Below are 22,866 nucleotides of genomic sequence, written 5' to 3'. Positions count from 1 at the left end.
TCACCTGTCTGTTCCAGGTATCCCACGTCCATATCCCAGCCTCTACACTACCACCCACGTCACTAGCTACCCATCCACACACCCATACATACATACATCCGTCCGTCCGAGACCTGCCCTCCACGCCCACTAGCCAGGCTGCCATACTGTGCCCTATCCACAAGAACGTTTCTTGTCCTCCCACTCCATCTCCAAGGTACCAATCTACGTGACACCTCTCGTCAGAGGAGGGAGAATATAGCATGTCCATCAACGTGAGACAGCAGGAGAGGGAGTCTCTCCCCATCTACCACCGTCCAGCAGTGTGACAGTGGTTGTGGTGGTGGTCAGGGGCTGAGACAAGTGACCATTTACAGACAGAGTGTAGGTGTCTTGCCCAATCTCCATCCCGCCACCCCGTCTCAATACCACTTCATCTTACCCTCCCACGCTCCCTAGTCCACTTCCCTCTCACTATCACAAGCGCCTCTCACCCACCCTCCCACCCGCACCATCACTAGCCTCAACCTCCCCGTCTCTCCCTTCCCTCGCTTTCAAATCATCTCTCCTCCTCTCTACGGCCCCCTTACGTCTCACGTTTTCTTCCTAGTTTTGCGAGCGAGTTTTCTTCATCATCGTTTTATGAAACTTTTTCTCGCAACTTTATCTACAATCATGACCGCCGCACAGCCATGCATCACCTTCCTACCCTCACACTCAGACTATTTTCTTTTTTCCCCGGACGTGAGGCTGCAAAAAAACTTGTAACAAACGTGCCAGTAAATGAAGTTTGTTAGAGTGCTTCAATGTGCAACACTGGACTGGTTGCAAACGATCGCGTACAACTGCCAGATCATCTGTCTCTCAGGAAAGCCACTGAATATATGTGAAGAGTCGTGCATACCACACACACTACTTCAGGCTCATATCACCTCAGCCGTGTACGGGTACTGACCCATCCTGTACTGTGCCGGGATATATAGCTGTGGTCTGAGTACATGAGGACCTCAGCCCATACTGTAACCTAACTCAAACATTACTCTACCATCCTTATATATACAGGTACTGACCCATCCTGTACCGTGCCTGTATCCTATGTACTGAATACACGTGGCCCTCAGCCCACCACTGTAACTAGTCTAATATCTATTACTATTTGTATAAACTACACACACACACACACACACACACACACACACACACACACACACACACAAGTTTAACCAAGTGCTTGTAATGTCGTCTAGCCCAGGCCCATATCTTTGGAAATACAGCGATGACACCAACTACATTACCACCACCAGCCAGTCAACCCTGTGGAACGAGGCTTTAGAACTAGCAGCAAGCCGGTCATCCATCGACTTGATGAGTCGCCATCAAAAGAATGAGTATAATCACACCTGGTTTCCGTGCTCAGCATCTGCACGCCTGTGAAGGCCCGCCACACTTCAAGAAGCCTTGGAGTCAATTCTCTGAGGACGCCTACAGTAGGACCCACCCGGCACATAACGTGCTGTTCACATGTATATCTTTGAAGTTCGTGACAACTGCTTAACATGTATTAAAACCATAAAACAATTCTGAGGTGTTTAATATATTGAGCTTCATTACTTCCTTTCATCCTCGCCATCAGGCGACTTAAAGGTACATGCGGTGGAGGAGGAGCAGGCAGCTGTCTGCTGAGCAGAAAAAAGTAAGGAAGACAGACAGCTCCCAAACCTTCAGATACAGCAGCAACAGCAGCAGTAGCAGTCTGCTGTCTCAACAGCACCAGATGATCAGCAAGAGACAGGCAATGAGAGCCGCCAGCCCCCTCACAAGTGACCCTCAACTTCAGTGTTACATAACAAGTCGTGCCACGTGCCTCGCGATCGTCCTCCCCACCCACCTCAGGTCCCCTGCACGTGCTGGGCGCCAGGACCGTCCAGCTGTCACCTCCACGTACTTGGGCGCCAAGGGAGGGACGTGCAGGTGGCGCCCCTCCAGCTCTGCACGTATCATGGCGGTGTACATGCAGGTGTGGCCACCCTCGCCACCAAGAGGAGACTCGTCCTGGGAGAACCAGCTTTACTTTCTCCTAACTGGTTTATGAATTTGAAGTTTCCAACTCTTTTAACTTTTACCACGAAACGTCACCCTTACACGTAACCACCAGAGCCCCACTTACCTTGTGCACACCCGTGGAGGAACGTTCTCCAGGTGCTTCTGTTCCACCACACATAAGTCTCTTCTGTGGCTCTCCTACCCCCACACTTCCATCCGTTCTGTGGCTCTCCTACCCCCACACCTCCGTCCGTTCTTTGGCTGTTCTACACCCCACACCTCCGTCCGTTCTGTGGCTGTTCTACACCCCACACTTCCGTCCGTTCTGTGGCTGTTCTACACCCCACACCTCCGTCCGTTCTGTGGCTGTTCTACACCCCACACTTCCGTCCGTTCTGTGGCTGTTCTACACCCCACACTTCCGTCCGTTCTGTGGCTTTAGTACGGCCAAGGTTCAGTCTAGGACCGAACAAGCAAACAGCAGGGCGGGGCTGTACCACATACCGGCCGAGATGATCATGCAATCTCATCCTGCAAGCCACTCCAGCACACACACACACACACACACACACACACACACACACACACACACACACACACACACACCTTCCTGAACCTACCTTGATCTTCATATCAACACGGGAGATCAACTATCTTGCCATACGAACACCTTCAAGAGAGCAACCACCATAAAGGATAAGGCGCAGACGTGGTGGTCTGTTAATGGAGGCCTCGTACTGCCTCCAGCGTTCAGTGCGTCGCATCGTTTTCTCTGCTGATATCGTGCGGGTCAGACTAGGGTGATGTGTGTTTCATAGCATTATGTTGAGGGCTCTCCAGGCGTGGTGAGGTGAGCGCTCCATAAGGTGGTGTAAGGCCCAGCTTGTGTGGCACCAGCGGCATGTGAGGGGAGAATGCTTGGAACACCTCTCTCTCTCTCTGTTAGTATTGCAGTATCTAGCTCCTCTCCCTGAACTGGTGGTGCAACCTTCGCCTTTACTGCCTTCTTCCCTGCCACAGCTTTGCCCGAGACAGACTCCGTGGAGGAGCAGTGTGTGTGTGTGTGTGTGTGTGTGTGTGTGTGTGTGTGTGTGTGTGTGTGTGAAATAGATGTTGATGTTGAAGTGCGATATGATTGTCAGAGGTGATGTTGTTTTTAAAGTCTTTATAGCTGGGGTTCTGAGCAAGATGGGGGAGTGGTGGGGTGATAAGCGGTATACCACTCAATGAAGGAGACACAGAATCGAAGCTGCCACAGCTGCTGCTGCTGCTGCAAGCAGATGATGATGCCGTGTTGTTAGCCGGATCAAGAGCGAGGGTGAGCAGAACAGTGTGTGGACTGGATGAAGGTGTTGAGAGAATGCCAGTACACGCTGGACGCTTGGTCCTGAAGCTGATGAAGGTTCGTGAGTGTCAGAATGGTGAAGAACCTTGTGAATGAAGTCAGGGATCCGGGGAATCGAGTTCTGCATGGACGATACTACTGCAGTGGGGGAGGGAGATGCTGAGGGTAGATTTGTTGGAGGGAGTTGGTGTAGAGCGTCTGGTATGCGAGAAGTTGGTCAATATAAAATACGGTTTGTATGCATAAAGAAGGTACAAGAAGCGACAGGATTCGTCAAGGTTGAGGATACGACGAATCAAGGACCAGAGGAATGGTTCAGCAGTGGAAGGAATGATACAAGTCTGTGTATGGGAGGCGGGAAGCGTTGGTTTTGTGTGACGAATCAAATTTGCTACGAAAATATGTCAAATTTCCCTTGTGTCACCGCGGGAGTCCAAGTTTTCCATTTCCAGGATGGACGAGAGTTGAGGACGTGTACGTACGGGTGTGAGAGGCGGAGTGTGGCAGGTTCTCCCCAGTGGACTGGCACTGATGTTACTGATGAAGATAAAACAGGTAACTCAACCCACCACCAAGACCTGCCCTACCTGGTGGGCTACTCAAGTGTGTGGTGGGCAGGGGCGACCCCCCACCAGTAGCCGGGTCACCACCTGGTGGGCCACTCACGTGTGTGGTGGGCAGGAGCGACCCCCACCAGTAGCCGGGTCAGGGGGTCCGCCGTCTGACTGGACCACCCATCCCCTCTCCCCCCTACAGTCAGTGGTGCCAGCGTGTCGCCCACCCGGACAGCCGCTGCTGTGCCTCCCCTACTGACCTTACACATCACCCTGCACAACCCAGCCTCTTGGTGACCTGTGTTGCATGTTGCACAACCCACCCAGCCTCTTGGTGACATGTGTTACATGGTGTACAACAGACCCTCATGGTGAAATGTGCTACACACTCCACAACCCTCCTTCTTGGTGACCTGTAAATAAAGAACATTCCTCTGTCCTGTGTGACCTGAGCGACATATATAAAACACACACACACACACACACACACACACACACACACACACACACACACACACACACTTTGCTGTGTGACCTTTAATAACATGGCAAACCTCCCACACTTTTATCGGCAACGCGTGTTACACAGTACGTGACATCTTCCGTCACTTTACCTTGTGACCTATGTTACGTAACAGCTTCCCTCACTTTACGGTGACTTGCGTTACGTTGTGTTATACCCAACACTTTGTAACGCCTGACCCACCTTCCCTTCACTCGGCAACTCGTGTTACAAACACTCAACCTCGTTGCCTAAATGTTACAGGCGACGTAACACACTGCCTCATTGTACTGTGACGTGTGTTATGCAAGATGTCCTCCCTTCTCTCTGGTGACACCTGTTAGTAACAAGTTAACACCCACCCTCACTCTACTCTTTGACCCGTGTTATACATATGTTACCTAACACCCTCCCCCACAAAATTTTAGATCCGCGTTACACAACCCTGTACCCCTCCCCACTCCCCTCGGCTCTTCTGTACTTGACCATGTGTTAAACAACACCACTGCACTAGGGGCCACGTGTTACGTAACACCGCACCCCCTCACTGCACTAGGTGACCTGTGTTACGTAACACCGCACTCCCTCACTACACCTGGTGACCTGTGTTATATAACACCTTCCTTCGCGGTTCACCCCCCCTTCCAAAGACCTCCAGCCTACGGACTGTGTTAGCCACATACAGTACATATAACACCCAGACCCACCGAGTTACATAACACACACACACACACACACACACACACACACACACACACACACACACACACACACACACACACACATCAGCCTCCGTCACTGTTAGAAAAAGATGTTTCAGGTCTTTCGGGTCCTCAGCGATGACGGAAGACACGAGGCCAACACGAGCGTCGGTGACAGATGTGGTAACACGTTACCCGGAGGACTGAGAAGGTGACAGAAGAGTGGTAATACATTACCAGGAGGACTGAGGTGACAAGTGGTAAGACGTTACCCGGAGGACTGAGAAGGTGACAGAAGTGGTAACACGTTACCCGGAGGACTGAGAAGGGCAGTGCATGGCTATGCAACATGAGGGGGTGGCGGGGCGGACCCTGGGTCATTCTTCAGGTCTGTTACGGGTCAGTGACGTGCGTCACAGCTGCCGGAACAATGTTCGTTCCTACGGCACACAAGCAGACCCAACTACCGAGCGCTTGCTACTGACAGTTCTCTCTCTCTCTCTCTCTCTCTCTCTCTCTCTCTCTCTCTCTCTCTCTCTCTCTCTCTCTCTCTCTCTCTCTCTCTCTCTCTCTCTCTCTCTCCGTGACGAGTGCCAAGTAGACCAACTTAAACTTAGCGCCAAGTTCTACCCCAAAAAGTTGCCAGTCCGTGCTGGGGTCCAACTGACCAACAACCGCCACATTCAAGACGAGGTGCTCATACACCTCCACACCAGTCCTGCATGTGTCATGATGAAATTATAAATTGATATCATTATCATTATCATTATTATTATTATTATCATTATTATTATCATTCATCCTCAGGAGCTGGAGCAATATGGCTTCTGGAGAGGCTGAGGGTATGTGAGTCAGGGGTTTGCTTTGAAACCTCTGAGTGAGAAATGGAGAAAGAGAGAGAGTGACGTGTGTGTGTAGCATTTATGAGTACAAAGAAAGAATAAGGAGAGGCTCACAGAGACGTCTTGCTGAGGCGCTACGAGTATTTGGAAAGATACTAAATTCAGTGAGGAGATTTTACTGAGAGAGAGGTATGTATGTAAGCGAGTAGGAAGGGAGGAGAGTGAGGGGTTCCATGTGGGCGTGAGGCTGCGTCATGGGCGTGTGATGTGGTCATCAAGGTTCCTTAACTTCTTTAAAGGCGGGATGATGAGAGGTAAATATAAGGGTGTGAGGCCGAGGGCTGGGTCTACTACTACAGTGTGCCAGGGTCAATGGTGAATCCGATGCTGTCTACAGATGACACGGCTCTAGTGGCAAACTCCAAAGAGTACCTGCACAAGCTGATGTCTGAATCTTGGAAAGTGTGTGTGTGTGTGTGTGTGTGTGTGTGTGTGTGAAAAGAGGAAGCTCAGACTAAACGTAAACAAGAGCTAGGTTATGAGGTGCCATTGAGGAGTGAGGTGTGAGGGGGGGGGGGGGTGAGACTCTGTGTATCATTCATGAGGACCTGGAAGGGCAGGGGTTCCCCCAACATTATGTTGTGTGGGGACGCCGCAAGCTGAGGGCCTGGTAGGTGGTGATGGCCACTTGGAAGGTGACACACCCTGACGATGTTCACTGTAGCAAGGAATGAGAGAAATGGACCCGAGATTTCTCAGATGCTCAAGAATGTTGAGCTGAAAACGTCGAAAGGATGAAGAGCTGAAAGAGGTCTCCTGTGTCTCTGGATAACTACAGGTAACTATACCAAACTGACAAGATGGGTCTGCACCTCAAGAAACTGCTGAAGGTTTTGCACATTTTGCCACGTCTGTCAAAGCCGAAAAATTAGAAAATATTAAAACGTATAAACAATATAATTAATACACTTTTTCCTCGATTCATTCAGCCAAATCGTTCAGATTTTTTTATTTGCGATTAATTCGAATGTGATTTCGACCTTTCCCACGTGGAGTGATAATAATCTTCCCCCGGAGATGTCAATCATCAATTTTCCGTCGACAATGAGCAATATTTCAATGCAGAAATTCGATTGTAAAAGCGACAAAGATCTGAACTGCTGCTTCTCACACCAACACTCGACATGAACAGCATATTTACGGTCATTTCTGGTGTTAAATCCACATTTCACGTGTGAATATCTACATCAAATACGAAAAACTAAAAAAAAAACAGATAAAGATCCCATCAACTTGACGGGATGGCTTGAGGAGAAGACGTCACTCTGGGCTGGGGATAGAGAAAAAAACGGTGTAATCCACAGAATGTGTTGTGCGGCGGCCGCTCAGCCATAACCCCCGGGTCGGGCCGCGCCAGCCGGGGATGCGAGGCAAGCCGGTGGTTGCTACGGCAACGCGTCCAAGCCGAACACCTGGCCAGGCAGGCAAGCTCAGCTGGCCGGTAAGCTCACACAACATCCCGAGATTACCAGAGGCCAGACCTCTCGGGTGGGCAGTACAGGGGGACACACATCGCCCTGTTTACTTCCCTCAAGGCACCATCACACGATAATACCCAACCAACAGGAGCACGGTAAAGCCAATACTCTCTCTCTCTCTCTCTCTCTCTCTCTCTCTCTCTCTCTCTCTCTCTCTCTCTCTCTCTCTCTGTGGCCAGCCAGAGGGAACACGATGCAACACTGGTTGTCATGGAAACGTACTGGCAACCCCACAATCCAAGTTTTCCAGGAATCCCCCTCCCAGATACGCAGTACTACCGACAGACACTTCCAGGAGCCACCGTCCCAGTCCTGCAACCTTCTCTGAGGGAGGAGAGGTTGCTGACCCCATCCCCTACACACACACACACACACACACACACACACACGTATACATCTTCACGACCTCCCGCGGAATCACCAGGTGTCATACGGCTGCACTGTCCGTCCTCGGCGACACCACTTAAAGCCTTCCGCCAATTTGTCCCACTAGAGCCAAACTCATCACCAGGAAACGTAGGCACGCGCCCCACTATGAAGGTTACCACCTTACTGAGGACTGGCATATCCTATACTCCCCACCTGGACGACTCGACGTCGTGTATGGGAATCAAAATGCTATACATGTGGGGGGTTCTGCAGGAGATACGGGTCTTGAAGCTGAGGGGGAACCCGCACAAGGAACGACCCCGATCCCAGGTGAAGTGGCGCGGGCGTCCGCGAGGACTAGAGAAGAGAACTCGACAGCGACTGAGGGCATACCCTGAGGAAGCAGCACATCTGGTTCTGGGCGCACAGGTCCACTGCAGCCAGCACTCTGCGTTATAACACCGTCGTCAATAACGCGCAACAAAATTACACAAATATCGGACGTTCGCTGTAAATGCTACCAGGTATATCTGGCGGTGATGGCGTTAAATGTCAGCAGCAACCGATAATATTACGGTTGAAGTCCTCGTTGAGCATGGCAACGAAAACGTATTGGGTCATTTATTTCTCACGCTCAGATATTTCGCAACTAATCTGACGCATACAGGCAGGTCACTTATTTGTCAGGTCATGATTGTCGATCGACACCTGGCGCTACTATGCTACCCGGGAAACAGCGAAAAAGTTTGAAAAGAACACACACACACACACACACACACACACACACACACACACACACACATATACTACTCACCAACCATTCTTCCAGTAAAATACAAGAATAAAGAAGCCGTCTGTTCAGTGTGAGGTAAACCCTCTCCCCGTGTGAGAGGAGAGAGAGGGAGAGTATTCTCACGGACTCTCTCTCCTCCCTCACCAACTGTTACAACAAGGGAGGACAGTCATCACCCTCCACCTGCACCATGTCTTCCCCAGCAGTACACGGCCAATTACCCCAGTGCATTCTACAACCTTGTGTTGCTTCTTCAGTCTGATTCGCAGTCCAGTCCTGTACGTGGGGGACAGTGGTGAAACAATCCTGTACGTGGGGGACAGTGGTGAACCAATCCTGTACGTAGGTCAGTGGTGAACTTACCATGTACGTGGGTCAGTGGTGAACTAATCCTCTACGGATCTGATGAATTTCTTCGTCTCTAATTGAAATACATCACCAAGTGTGTGTGTGTGTGTGTGTGTGTGTGTGTGTGTGTGTGTGTGTGTGTGTGTGTGTCAAAGGATCTTCAATGGCTATCATTTTTTCCTAAACTTTTCCCTACTTCGAAAATCTTCACATTCCCGCCTGTAGGAGTGCAGCACTGTACCTTACCTCCTGCTGGTGTGGGAGGGAGGCTTGCTCGTCCATCGCCGCTGTGCCACACCCTGGGGCCATATCCCAGGTGCACCTCTGACTCTACACTTACCATATAGCACAGACCTGGAGGCTGTGCCGCCGCCTCGCTCTACGCCAACCACGGGCACGTGTGACCCTCAGACCTCCATTACTCACCTGAAAATGAAGAAGAGAGGATGTCAGCATTGTAGGTCATACTGACCTCTTGAGGACGAAGATACGACGCTTGAGTGCGACGGTACGACTCCCTGAGAACGGCGGTGCGACTCCTTGACCACCAGGGTACGTCCCTCGGGTACGACGGCCCGACACTAACCTTAGGAGTCAGGTCAAAGGCCACTGCGTGATACCCGAGAGTCGTACCGCGGCGGTCAGGGGTCGTACCGCTGTGCTCGAGGGTCTTAAGGTCGTGCTCACTGGTCGTATATCTTCCTACAAGCCACACACACACACACACACACACCAGAGATGAGAGCATTACGACACATGTCCTCCCACAACACACTACCAATCACATAACCTACATATATAAAGTCACCCACATTACCACCCTCATTATACTATGTCGACACCCAAGTCCCACTAATTAATGTACAGGCCCAGCCCACCCACCCCTCAACTCCCAACTCTCTCTCTCTCTCTCTCTCTCTCTCTCTCTCTCTCTCTCTCTCTCTCTCTCTCTCTCTCTCTCGTTTCTACATCTGTTACGCCTCTCGTAGCTCAGTCCGCCCTTGTACACTGCGTCCTGATTGGCCAGCCACACTTACAGCACACAGAGACAAGCCAGGCACGTACACATCACATATTCATCACTATTAAGAAAATACACATTACGTTCACCCAGTATACTGGAGGCGTAGCGGACGCGGCGTCAAACAGCCTAACTGATCAGAGGGAGTTCATACCATACAGGCCTGTGGTGTGAGCTACACACGGGACTATAACACTAACGTAAGGTATACCTGAGGGTTATTATAGCAGGGACATTAAGGACTCCCTTGGAGCGAGATCTTTCGCAAGACGGTGTTCCTTACCTGCACAAGGACGATCATGTAACCCAACAGGAGGTGACCTCCAACTCGAAATATATTATATTTAGTCGCTGTCTCCCGCGTTAGCCAGGTGGCGCAATGTAACAGACGAAAGAATGGCCCAACCCACCCATATACACATGTATATACATAAACGCCCACACACGCACATATACATACCTATACATATATAAACGTACATATTCATACTTGCTGCCTTTATCCATTCCCGTCGCCACCCCGCAACACACACACACACACACACACACAGCCTGGAGTTTTCACGAGCAGGATTTTTTTTTCCTCCAGTACGAACGTGTCAAATAGTTAGTCCCCCCCCCCTTCCTCCTCCTCCTCCCTGGTAATAAAACTAACAGGCTTGTGGCGAGAAGCAGGATCGGGGGGGGGGGGGGGGGATGTCTGTCCCAGGGTCAGCCCGGAGCAGCCAGGAGTAGTGGTGATTTATCAATTAAACCAACAGACTGCAGTCCCTTAGGCCCCGGACGCCAACCATCCTGACTGACTATACGTAAATTTACATCCACCTGCTGACCACTTTGATTTAAAGAGTCCGTTCGTGCGTCCGTCGGTCGGTCGGTTCGTTCGTGCGTCCGTCGGTTGGTCGGTCGGTCCGTCCGTGCGTCCGTCGGTCGGTCCGTCCGTGCGTCCGTCGGTCGGTCGGTCCGTCCGTTCGTGCGTCCGTCCATGGTTTTGGATCACCCTGTGTTTACGCCTGCCGTCCCTGTCAGGAGAACCCCGTCATCTCGTCACCACCACACAACCTGCCCAACGACTACCACCTCCTGTGTGAGCAACGACGCAGCACAGGGAAATCCTGGCGTGCGGCATTCACGCGCACCTTCCTCCCACCACGACACAAGCCACAAATTTATGCCTAGCCTTCAAGGCCTTGTTTGAACGGCTAAGTGGAGGTGAACACACTCCTCTTGTATTAGCACCAGGACGGGGAAAGGCGTTAAGAAGACCTTGACTCTCTCTCTCGCTACACCCCCGGGCCATCTTGAGGGAATCACCTCCCTTCCTTCCTGTGACAAGAGCGCCCACCGGTGTGTGTGTGTGAGACATGCGGAGGTGACATAACACGACCCCGCCGCCGCCACTAGTAATGCCTCACCATCAACACGCCAACCTCTTCCTCCTTCTCCTCCCCTAAACGTCCGCCATCAATCTAACCATCACCAACAACACATCAAACGTAATCACCAACAACACATCAAACATCATCACCAACAACACATCACCAACATACAGGCACCGGCAGCACCACGCACCGCCATCGCCAGCTGGGCGAGGCAGTCAACAAATGCACTTCCCAAGCGCCAAATGACCGATGTTGTAAAATGGAAAAAGGTTCTACGCCACAGCTGCAGCCAGGATGGAAAATAGTCATGAAAAAATATAATCATTTTCATGCTGGGAAACGTTCCTACTGCACCATACGATTGTGCGGTCCGCAGACACACACAGACTGCGAGATCAGGTGCACCCGCACGAAAAGCTGGTACACATTGAAGGGATACAGGGAGGCGCCCCGGGGCGAATCTAGCGGGGGATCCATGTCGCAATAACCCATTAGGGCAGCATCTGGTTGAACATTCTCAACCCACGCACAAGCCAACACATAATCCCCCTATACTCATGCACACCGACCGGCACCTGTGCCGTCCCATCCCCCAGGTGTGGCATCCCTGGACACACACCAGCAGGAGAGGGACGCCCCCCGGATGCCTGTCACTCCCTCCACCACAGTGTGAACCTGATGCCACAGGTGTGGACACACACACACACACACACACACACACACACACACACACACACGTATATACACTCGAACGTTCATCTTTTGTCAATGTTTCTCGTTTAATCCCCGGGTCAGTGATCTGCCTCAACACAGAGACACTTGGTAAAGGTCATCACGTGAGCGTCACAGGAAATGTTCACCTAAATCACTCCAGTGGAAATCAACCACTGGAGAACAATCGCACGACCCTTGACAACGACTGACCTGGCCTTTGACTTGACTCCTAAAGGTCATGACACCTGCGGCTCGCACAGTCGTGCGCAAGGGTCAGAAGTGTCTACTGTCCACTGGGTCAAATTCTTACGGCTGTCAGGTTAAAGGTCAAGTAGAACCCTTCGCTGCAGCACAGCCGATGCAGCAACGGCAAGGCCAGATCTGTGGTGACCGAAAACACAACCACAGCCTCAGAAGGAGGGGACAGACGTGACCAGCAGATAGACAGACAGACGGCCGGACAGACAGGCCACAAACATACAGGTCAGGCACACGCCACGCCACACACACAAAGGAAACATTCATCTAATGGTTACTTTCTCCCACCGAAAGGTTACCGGCGCCAGGACCTCTGTGTTCTGACGACCACGGCTCACAACTCAGATGTATAATGATGAAAGTCATTATACCATACGCACGGGGGGTTCCTTACACCGTTACCATGATAATAATAATAATAATAATAATAATAATAATAATAATAATAATAATAATAATAATTATGATGATCAATTGTCATTCGTCTCAGTGAGCCATCACTTTGCCTATAGCTCACAAAAACCCGAGACATACTTTCAACAGTCGAGGGGTTAACCAGAAGCCACTGACACGATCCGTAACGAGTCATTATACATCTTCCTATACAACGTCTGAAGCACGGTGGCTGTACGGCTTCCGTCTGCGTGTGAGTAATATATACAATTTCACACAGGTGTAGGTGCGAGTGTCGGGACTCCCCGGGGCGTGTGATTACATTATACTGTAGCGACCTGAGGCGTATTTATCTCGGGTGTACCTGACGCGGGCAACCACATTCTTACTCCACACATTTCACCAACATATACTCAATAATTAACAATATATGTCTGTCTCTATCAACAGTTTACGCTGCTCTGCACCTCACCTGCGTAAACCAAGATATTCACGATATATTGAAACCGATTATGATAGTGTTCATCCCAACAGTGATGTGCGTTCAGAGTAACTACACACATGGTCTTCCCATGGTCCGCTACGGCCTGTGGGAGGACGGGGTGTCAGGTGGACCAGACCACAACAGCCACCACCGTCTTCCCCTGCCCTAAGCCTGTGCCCACATGATGCCAGAATGTCCGTCTCGCGCCACCTATCCACCCGCCCTCCTCACCTCACCTCAAGTGGATTCCCAGGGCTCATCTCAATCCCCGCAGCTGGCCCTCGCCACCAAGCTCTCAGCATACACGCAAACCCCCTGGTGGGGCATCGGGCTGGCCCGTGGCGATATCCTACAGGGATAAGCAGCCGAGGCTGGTCGAGTACGCCCGTGGCTTCCTGCGGGAGCATCACCTCACAAACATGTACCAGCTGGTGTGTCTGACTCTCTCATCTTAAGACGAAAGTCTCAGAGAGTCAAAACAGCCCCTACGTGTCCTCCTCTGCCAGCTGTGTTAACCGAGTGAGGAAACGCGTGTCCTGCATGATGGTGGTGTAGTGCAACACGCTCATCATAACCAATGTTGGTAAAGGTCTGCAAATCATTTCCTGGATAAAAATCACGTGTGTCGCAATTCAGCATCAATCAAGTTCTCTCGACAAGCACCACAGACGCAATCAAGAGTGAGGAGTTCTAAACGAGAGAAGATATAAATACATTCTGTTAAGACTGATACAAACTGCGGCTACCAGCCATACACACCCTCTCCTGCATCCAAAACGAAATCCTACATTTCTAAACTACCGCTACTGTATCATACGACAGTATGGACATTATGCCACTGAATCATACAGTATCTTCGACAATGAAATAGGATGCAACTGCGTTTCATAATACTGCTACTGTATCATACAGCACCAATGACGCTGGCAGAAACTACATTATGCAACATCCTTGACACTTAAGCTGTGGCAACACAGACATTTCAGTATTACTGCTACCGAGTCACACAATAAAGCTGACATCACGTTCGTCCCAGCGTAACAACCAGCTTTCAACACTACAGCTAATCACATGACCCCAGCCTGACATACAGACAATCAGGATTAAGATGGAACTGCACAGAGAATCTGTGTTAAGTTAAATTCTATTTCTGGTCTGTTATATCTGCCACAGTCGCAACTTTCGCTCCTCTGTGTCAAAAGACAGAACCCTCCTCTTCCCCCTCGCCCCTCAGATCCACACACTGTGTGGATGGTGTGTGGCGCACAAACACTTAGGGCAAAACCCACTACCCGGCGAAACGACTCTGAAAGCGGGTGAACGAGTCTGGACGACACTCCAGAACTGAGGGATTCCAGACTAAGGCGTGGGCGGTGCAATCTTCCAGTTCAACGAAAATGGATGGGTCTATCATGTCTGGCGAGGTCGATGTGCCTGAAGCAGACCTCAGAGTATATTCCAGGGGGGAAAAGGAGCAATTCATCTGTGTGGTATTGGATGGTAGAGCCTGGAAAGCACTCCAATTACATTCCAGATGCACGGCAGCAGGAGGTGGTGGTGTGGTCGATGCTGCCTGGTGAGGGGGGGAAGGACTTTACTATGTCACACAGTGCAGTGTGTGGTGTGGCGCGGTGGGGCTTGCAGACTTTCATGTGGAAGATGAAGTCTGGAGCGCAATGCACAACTCCAGCTGTGTAGAGTGTTCCGGGGTGGCGTGCGTTCCAGGCACAAAAAAAAAAAAAAAAAAACGCAAGCACACTCGGGACGCGGGTGTGCTGGAGCCTGGATCATACTTTACATACATCCCAGGACGAGGAAGGTGACCTGGCCGCTCGTTGCTGACGATAAAGCCTGCAACACATTCAAGGTAAACTCCAGCACCAAGGGAGGGATAGAGATAAGTGGGCAGGTACATAGGTAGGTAGGTAGTGGTGGTGGGTAAGAACGAAGGGTGTAGTCACCCGGTCTGAAGGAGGGGTGGGGTGGGTGGGGTGGGTTCGGGTGGGGAGGTAGACACCACCATCGTGAACAGAGGTGGCCGCCTGGGGATCATCACACGAGTAACCTTGACAAAGATGTCTGTAATGCTCTGGTCATTACCTGCTAACGGAGGTTCGCCTTCTCTTTTTTGTCCCTCCCCAACACACCTTACTGCAGCTGACGCTTATTTGGTTCTTCGTTACCTTGTGTGTGTTACTAACTCCCTACTGGTGCTGTACGGGGGAGGCAGGTCTACCTTCACTCGTGGAGGGCCACATCTCTTGAACTTTATCCATCATAAAACTTTTATAAAACTTCTGTCATCTTCGCTTATGAGTCTGTGAAAAAAGAACCCTCGTCTTTAGCAACCTCATCCGGGTCTAACCACACACACACACACACACACACACACAGACACACACACACACAGCCTCGGCCACACCTCCGTGCGTCGTGAAGGCCACTAGACAGGTAGACACACACACACACACACACACACACACACACACACACACACACACACACACACACGTCATCCACAAAGACGGAAGGAAAACTTTCCCCAAGTCACTACTCGGGGTGGGGTGGAGGGGCTTCGCACCCCTCCGCCCTACCGTGACCAGGCCCCTGTGAACAGCATGCGCTCAGCACTACCACCATGACGGTGCATAACGCCATGGGTAACACCAAGAAGCTCAGCATCAACACTGCCACCATGACACCACACACGATCCTTGGGCGTCAGGGATAACACCTCGCGCTCTGGAGCAAGTCTGACCCGAACCGTGGAGTCTGAGCTGCATCAAGTCTGACCTATACTGACGTGAGAGCCTGAGTTAACGCTGTCATGTGCGTTACAATGTCGAACACATCTACGCTACGCCGTCGAATGCGTCTCAGCTGTACTGGAGCTGGAGAACACAGAGTATGAGAAACACTACCGAGCTTGTCTGAGACAGACATTCAAGTGCTACGCGGCTAGACTGGCGAGTAAGTCTGAGCTAGAGTATCGTGCAAGTCTGGGGTTAAATGTCACGTAAGCCAGGCAAAGTGCCGGATCAGCGAGGTAAAGTGCCGGAAAAGTGAGAACTGAACCGTTAGAAGGAACCAGGACTTATGAATACAAACCTCCACAGTCCAGGTCGCCCCACCTACACTAGCGGGGACACTTGACCTACAACTACACACTCACGAGGTTCTCTTGAGTTGTATTTTCGAACGCTACTGTAGCAGCTGCTGTAGTTACTGTGGACGTCGGGCTGGCCTGGTCCTCCTCCCAGCCCGGCCCGGCACCGACCAGCTTCTGTCTTACCAGCGAATCTGAACTCACGACCAGTCGACCAAGACTGGTCGATTATTATTACGTGATGTGGAGTCCTACCTGCATCCCGCGTGTCGGACGTGATGGTCGGGCTGCTGGAGAAAGTCTGGAGTCTCACGAGACTTATGAGGGAGGTGTTTGCTTGGTCAGGAGAGAGAGAGAGAGAGAGAGAGAGAGAGAGAGAGAGAGAGAGAGAGAGAGAGAGAGAGAGAGAGAGAGAGAGAGAGAGAGGTGCTGCTGCGCGGGTCATGAGGAATGAGATTCTTCACCTGGGACCAGGTAGGGTTCCCTCCCTGGCTGGACTCTTTCTTGCACACCAGCACCTGAGGCAAGTATGTCTACACGCTACGCTTTCCCTCCCATCCTTCGCCTTGCATCATCACCTTTCCTTAAACAAAACCATCCCGTCATAAGTGTTCTTTACTTCAAAGGCGTAAAATAAAAACTTAAACCAGATTCATTTACACAGTCCCATATGCAAAAACCAAATACATCTCTTATGTACTGGAAAATACTCTCACAGACAGTCATTAAGGGTACTTACTAAGTCCCATCTCATCGATTCCCCACCTACCTGGTCCGTGCGACAGAGCCTGGATCGCTCACCTGGCTTTACGTATGCCAAGCCGTTGGCAACACAGGCCATCTTGGATGGTTTGGGGGATGTAGGACACAATATTGTAAAGAAACCTTACAGGGACCATCCCTGCCGTGGCTGGACCACACAGGGACCATCCCTGCCGAGGCTGGACTACACAGGGACCATCCCTGCCGAGCCTGGACCACACAGGGACCATCCTGCTAAGACTGGACCCCACGTGGACCATCCCTGCCAAAACTGGACCCCTTAAGAACTGTGCGAGTCAAGCTTGGAACAGATTCGTCCTGTGGATTCACAAGAGAAAACTGAAGTGTTGACACAAGTTAACTTACGGCTGGTCGACGAGAGGTGACAAAAAACCTTTCTCCAGCCGAGGATAGAAACCATAAACCTCTCCAGCTACCATCGCGTCAAGGGAGTTTTCTTAGCACGTACGTATCCCGTCGACGACCTGCTGCACCTGCCAGAGAACACGTCACATGATCATGTCAACTGGCGTCCCCGGTGGTTGTGGACAGCACACAGGCCACTTGGTGCTGTCTGTCTCCGCACTGTGGCCAGAGCCGAGTGGGAGGCTGGCACCGAGGGTCAACAGTGACATCGTCCTGCAAGTGGGGAGCTTACCTCCCTCCCAGATGGCACTGGGGAGAGCTTACCTCCCTCCCAGATGGCATTGGGGAGAGCTTACCTCCCTCCCAGATGGCACTGGGGAGAGCTTACCTCCCTCCCAGATGGCATTGGGGAGAGCTTACCTCCCTCCCAGATGGCACTGGGGAGAGCTTACCTCCCTCCCAGATGGCACTGGGGAGAGCTTACCTCCCTCCCAGATGGCACTAGAGAGAGCTTACCTCCCTCCCTCCCTCCCTGCCACAGCTGGTGCTGCACCTGTCACCAACATCCAATAATCAATTTCATTTCCTCAGTCGGCCATCAGGGGATCCCCAGGTAGGAGTTCCCAGCCACCTGCTGGGGACCCGCCTGCCGCCACCTGCTGTGCTCTCCTCCAGCCTGTCTAGTAGACGTGGTAGAGTCACGTGTGGGAGAGTCACGTGTGCTAGATAGGCAGGTGTAGGAGTCTAGCATCAAACAAGCAAAATACTGTAGAATGATAAATTCTGGTGCGTTCGTTTTTTTTTCTTGTTTTCTAAAACGCTGATGTGCAGGTGTGTGTGTGTGTGTGTGTGTGTGTGTGTGTGTGTGTGTGTAGCAGTAGTAGTAGTAGTAGTAAATGCAGGTGTAGTCAGGTGTCAAAAGGCATCTGCAGAAGCCGGGTATGCTAAAAGCAGTCCTTAGAGCCAGGTGTGTTAAAGGTATAAGCTGAGTCAGGGCGTTTTAAATGCATATGAAATGTTCGAGCGTGTTAACTGCAGATAAAGCGTCATTACACTAAAAGCAGGTGTATAGTCAAATGTGTAAAAGCTGAGTAAGTCAGATGTGTTAGAGGTGAGTGTACTCCAGGTGTGTGGAGGTTGAGACTACACAACACTGCATCCAGACCACCACACAACACACTAGGACATCACACACTATACTGGGACACCACACGCCACACTGGGACACCACACGCCACACTGGGACACCACACGCCACACTGGAACACTAGAGTGTCTCACCACAACCTCAGCCAGGGAGGGACAAGGCTCATTCGTTGCTTCTTGATTTACGTGCGTGTTGTCGTCCAGGCTAATCTACCAGATTTACATGGGACCAGTAAATTGCTGTAATGTTTTCCCCCCTCCCGCCGCCCCTCGCCTCGTCCCCCCACTGCGATCTGCTATGGTAGAATGACAGCGTCGCGACCCTCCCCAACATCCACCATTAACCCCAGCCAGTACGGACCACATCCGTCATGCTGGAGGGCTGGAGTTGTCGTGCTCCAGGGGGTATGGGTCTACTTGCTCAATAGGTCGAGTCGTCCTCCATCACCAAGAGTTTATAACGAGTCGCACTCAAGGAGGGAAAGTCATGATGGGGGTTAACTTAGTACAAGTGCCAGGTCATCATCGTGCTGCAGAGGACGTGGGTACAGTGAGAGTGGTCCAGCCCAGCACCTCTGAGATCCGGCCTTATTCGAAGCTCATGACCTCTCCCGTCTCTAGCTTAGGTCACATCAGGTCAGGTCACAGTCTGTATTTCAGAGTGACAACGTTTTATCATAAAAGGATCAGGACATCTTAAATGGGAGGCACTACAAAAACAAAACAAAAAATATCTCGTAAAGAAAACATAACACGTCGAGAGTGGAGCGCGTAGTAATACACAACACAAACTAGGAACCAACTCTCCGTCCACAACATTGCCTAAATATATCCCAACTCCCAAACTCATTCTCGGCTGGAGGATTAAGTTGTTCCTCCTTCCCTGACATTTACTCTATTTAAAACTAGTTTATGAGAGGTTATTTTAACGAGCGCCGCTTCAGGAGTTTAATTTGCATGCATACTTCTTATATCCCAGAGACTGGACCACAGTGTGCAGCGAGTCATGCGTCATGCAGACGTGTCATGCACCCAAGGGGATTTGTTTGTGCCCCGTCATTCTCGTGACAAAGGAACGCTTCATAGCCAACCTCTGTGACACTATCTAACCAATCAAGGGTGACACTGCCTAACCAAACATCTGGGACCATCTTTCCAATCATCTGGGACCATCTTTCCAATCATCTGGGACCATCTTCCCAATCATCTGGGACCATCTTCCCAATCATCTGCCCAGTCACATGACATGATGCTTACAACCCTCTTCTTCACTGGACACTGCCACTGACCACCTATATAAACTACAACTTCACAACCATCTCCTTAAGTGGGCAATGCTAACAACCATTTATATAAACTACAACTTAATAACCATCTTCCTCAGTGGAGGCTGCTAACAACCGTCACTGCCACGAGGACACGAGTACTGCCGACCATCGCCCTACCTACATCAGTCCTCATTAACACCATCTATCTGATCAGGAAGTACCCACGTCCACTGCCTCACTGGGGCCCTCACAAACCCATCCTCCTGCTGCACCAGGGAAGACCAGGGTGAGGGGCCACAGCAGCAGTGGGGCGAGGCAGGGGGTATGGGAGCAGAGGAAGCATATGATGAATCAAGCAGGAATCAAGGAAGGAATTATTACCCACTTCGGCCATGCGTATCTCCCATAACCCATCCCCTGTGTACTCCTCCGTAATAAATCAAAGGGCCGGTCATTCTATTTAAGAAGGATTCACAACAATACCGGAAGATTCCCATACGTGAGGGCGCTTGTCCGTGTGTGTGTGTGTGTGTGTGTGTGTGTGTGTGTGTGTGTGTGTGTGTGTGTGTGTGTGAGTGGATCAGCGGGAACGCGTGTGCCTCTGTGTGTGTGTGTGTGTGGACCAGCATGACGCATCCTGTACATGTCACACACACACACACACACACACACACACACCAAGTTGCGCGAGGACACGGCCGAGGTCCTGGCAGGCTCAGGAGGGTGGTGACGGGGAAGCCTTGTGTCTCGAGCAGAGGAAGCCTCCTGACTGCCGCGGGAAGCCTCATGTCTGCTGCGGGAAGGGGTTGTGTCTGGCAGGGGTAGCACCCCTAGTCTAGCAGGGGAAGCCTCCTGATTGCTAGGGAAAGCCTAGTGTCTGGCAGGGAAGCCTGATGTTTACTAGGGAAAGCCTAGTGTCTGGCAGGGAAAGCCTAGTGTCTGGCAGGGAAAGCCTAGTGTCTGGCAGGGAAAGCCTAGTGTCTGGAAGGGAAAGCCTCGTACCAAACAACAATACTAAGACACTTGAGTGACACCAAATCTGGCCGACCCGACCCTGGGCACGCGTCGCACCACCACCCTCCACCTCCTCCTTCACCACCACCACCACAATCAGTATCCACCTGACAACTACACAAGTCACCACTACTACCACAACCAAGGCACCTTCCCACCACATCCACTACCGAGAAATGCAACCATCCATCCCACACATTTTCCCAGCAAGTACCACCAACTTCGTCCACACACACACACACACACACACACACACATACACACACACACACACACACACACACACACACACACATACACACACACTACCTACCTCTATCTCTTAAGAGATCAATAAGCTTCACTACCAACGTCAATCGTAATACACTCCATCTCCAGCGTCAGAAGCCGTGCGCGTCCGAGGAGGTCCATCTCCACTTTACTGGCCCTCACCTGTGGCGCCCCACAGGCCACAGACACGTGTCACCTCTTCCATCATAACTGATTACCTCAGGGAAGTACGTCTACCGGTCAATCTCGCCACCGTCACCTACCACAATGACATCCCTCCTCCCCGATCTACGGTTCGACACCGGTATCGCACACAATCTTCAGCGAGCTCGTACAGACTAGTGCAGGACCAAGCCCACCCCAACCACTGTGGCCATCAACAACAGACCCTACCTGTCCACTGTGGCCATCAACAACAGACCCTTCCTAACCACTGTGACCATCAACAACAGACCCTTCCTAACCACTGTGGACAAACAATAGTAAGTACATATATATATAACAAACTTCGTCCCAGTATATAAGTAAACAATCCCTGCCTATGTAGACCACGCCAGACACATACATGTACTGGTTCCATCCGGCCCATCATCTTATAATTCACACAAACATTCAAAGGTTCCAAGACTCATTTTCTCTCCACAATGCACAACTCCACTTTTCTTCCAATATATTTCACTTTACAGAGTCTAACCTAACTTAATGGACGAGGGAGAGAGACAATTGCGTTGCTCAATGTCCCGCCTCACGTCGAATATAAGTCAATAAAAGTTACCCAAATTCACTTAAGACGTGTACGTCATAATTTCTCCCTGCCCTCACTCAGCACTCCTGAGTGACATTAGAAGAAAAAATAAAATTAATATGCAAATTCATACGTGCCACTAAATCTAATCCTTTCGTCACCTCCAACAGGAGGGTACCATGATGTTCCTATCATGTAATGCTTAAGTTATCTCACAGAAAAAAATGTGTTCGTACAGACGAACATACATCAGGCGCTGTGGCAAGTGTTACAACAGAGAACTCTGTATTTTTAAACTATATTCATATTATTCTTCTATATACTTTTCTACAATATACAATATTAAAAGTATCTAACAGTTCTCGATACAACCAAACCTGCAAAGTGCTCACAGGTGTTTAAAATATTGTAATGATGGAAAATATGTCAAGGGCCAACAGGTGTTCAATGTGCTCTACGTTCGGACAGGTGTATAGCTCATCATGTGACGTGAACGGAAGTTAGGGAATCAGGTTAACGAAGGGTTTAACATTACGGAACTACCGGTTCCTAATGCCAACGGATGTGCCACGAGCTTAACACCACGTGTTACCTGGTGAGCCAGAAGCAACACGTGTTACCTGACGACAGATGTGCCAGGAGCAACACGTGTTACCTGATGACAGATGTGCCAGAAGCAACACGTGTTACCTGATGACAGAAGGGCCTCACGGGAGGGTGGAGGAAGGAGGCAAAAATTGCAGGGTCAACTGTCTACCTGATACTACACACACACACACACACACACACACACACACCACAGGTGGGCAGGGTAACCATTAAATCTGGTTCTCGACTTCCGTAGACTTGCGGTGACACAGACGAATGGATTCTGACCTATATATACACAGGCAGAGTCCATTATCACACAGACAAACAATATA

The 22,866-nt window shown here is 50.8% G+C and overlaps 1 protein-coding gene across 2 annotated transcripts in view; it reads right to left on the bottom strand.

Annotated features, from left to right (window-relative positions):
- Tmem131 (Transmembrane protein 131) overlaps positions 1 to 22,866 on the bottom strand; it is a 329,859-nt gene that overhangs the window by 192,955 nt on the left and 114,038 nt on the right. The gene's annotated exons all lie outside the window — the stretch shown is intronic.

This window comes from Panulirus ornatus, chromosome 34, assembly GCF_036320965.1.
Source record: "Panulirus ornatus isolate Po-2019 chromosome 34, ASM3632096v1, whole genome shotgun sequence".
Taxonomy (NCBI): domain Eukaryota; kingdom Metazoa; phylum Arthropoda; class Malacostraca; order Decapoda; family Palinuridae; genus Panulirus; species Panulirus ornatus.
This window is presented reverse-complemented; position numbering and strand designations above follow the sequence as displayed.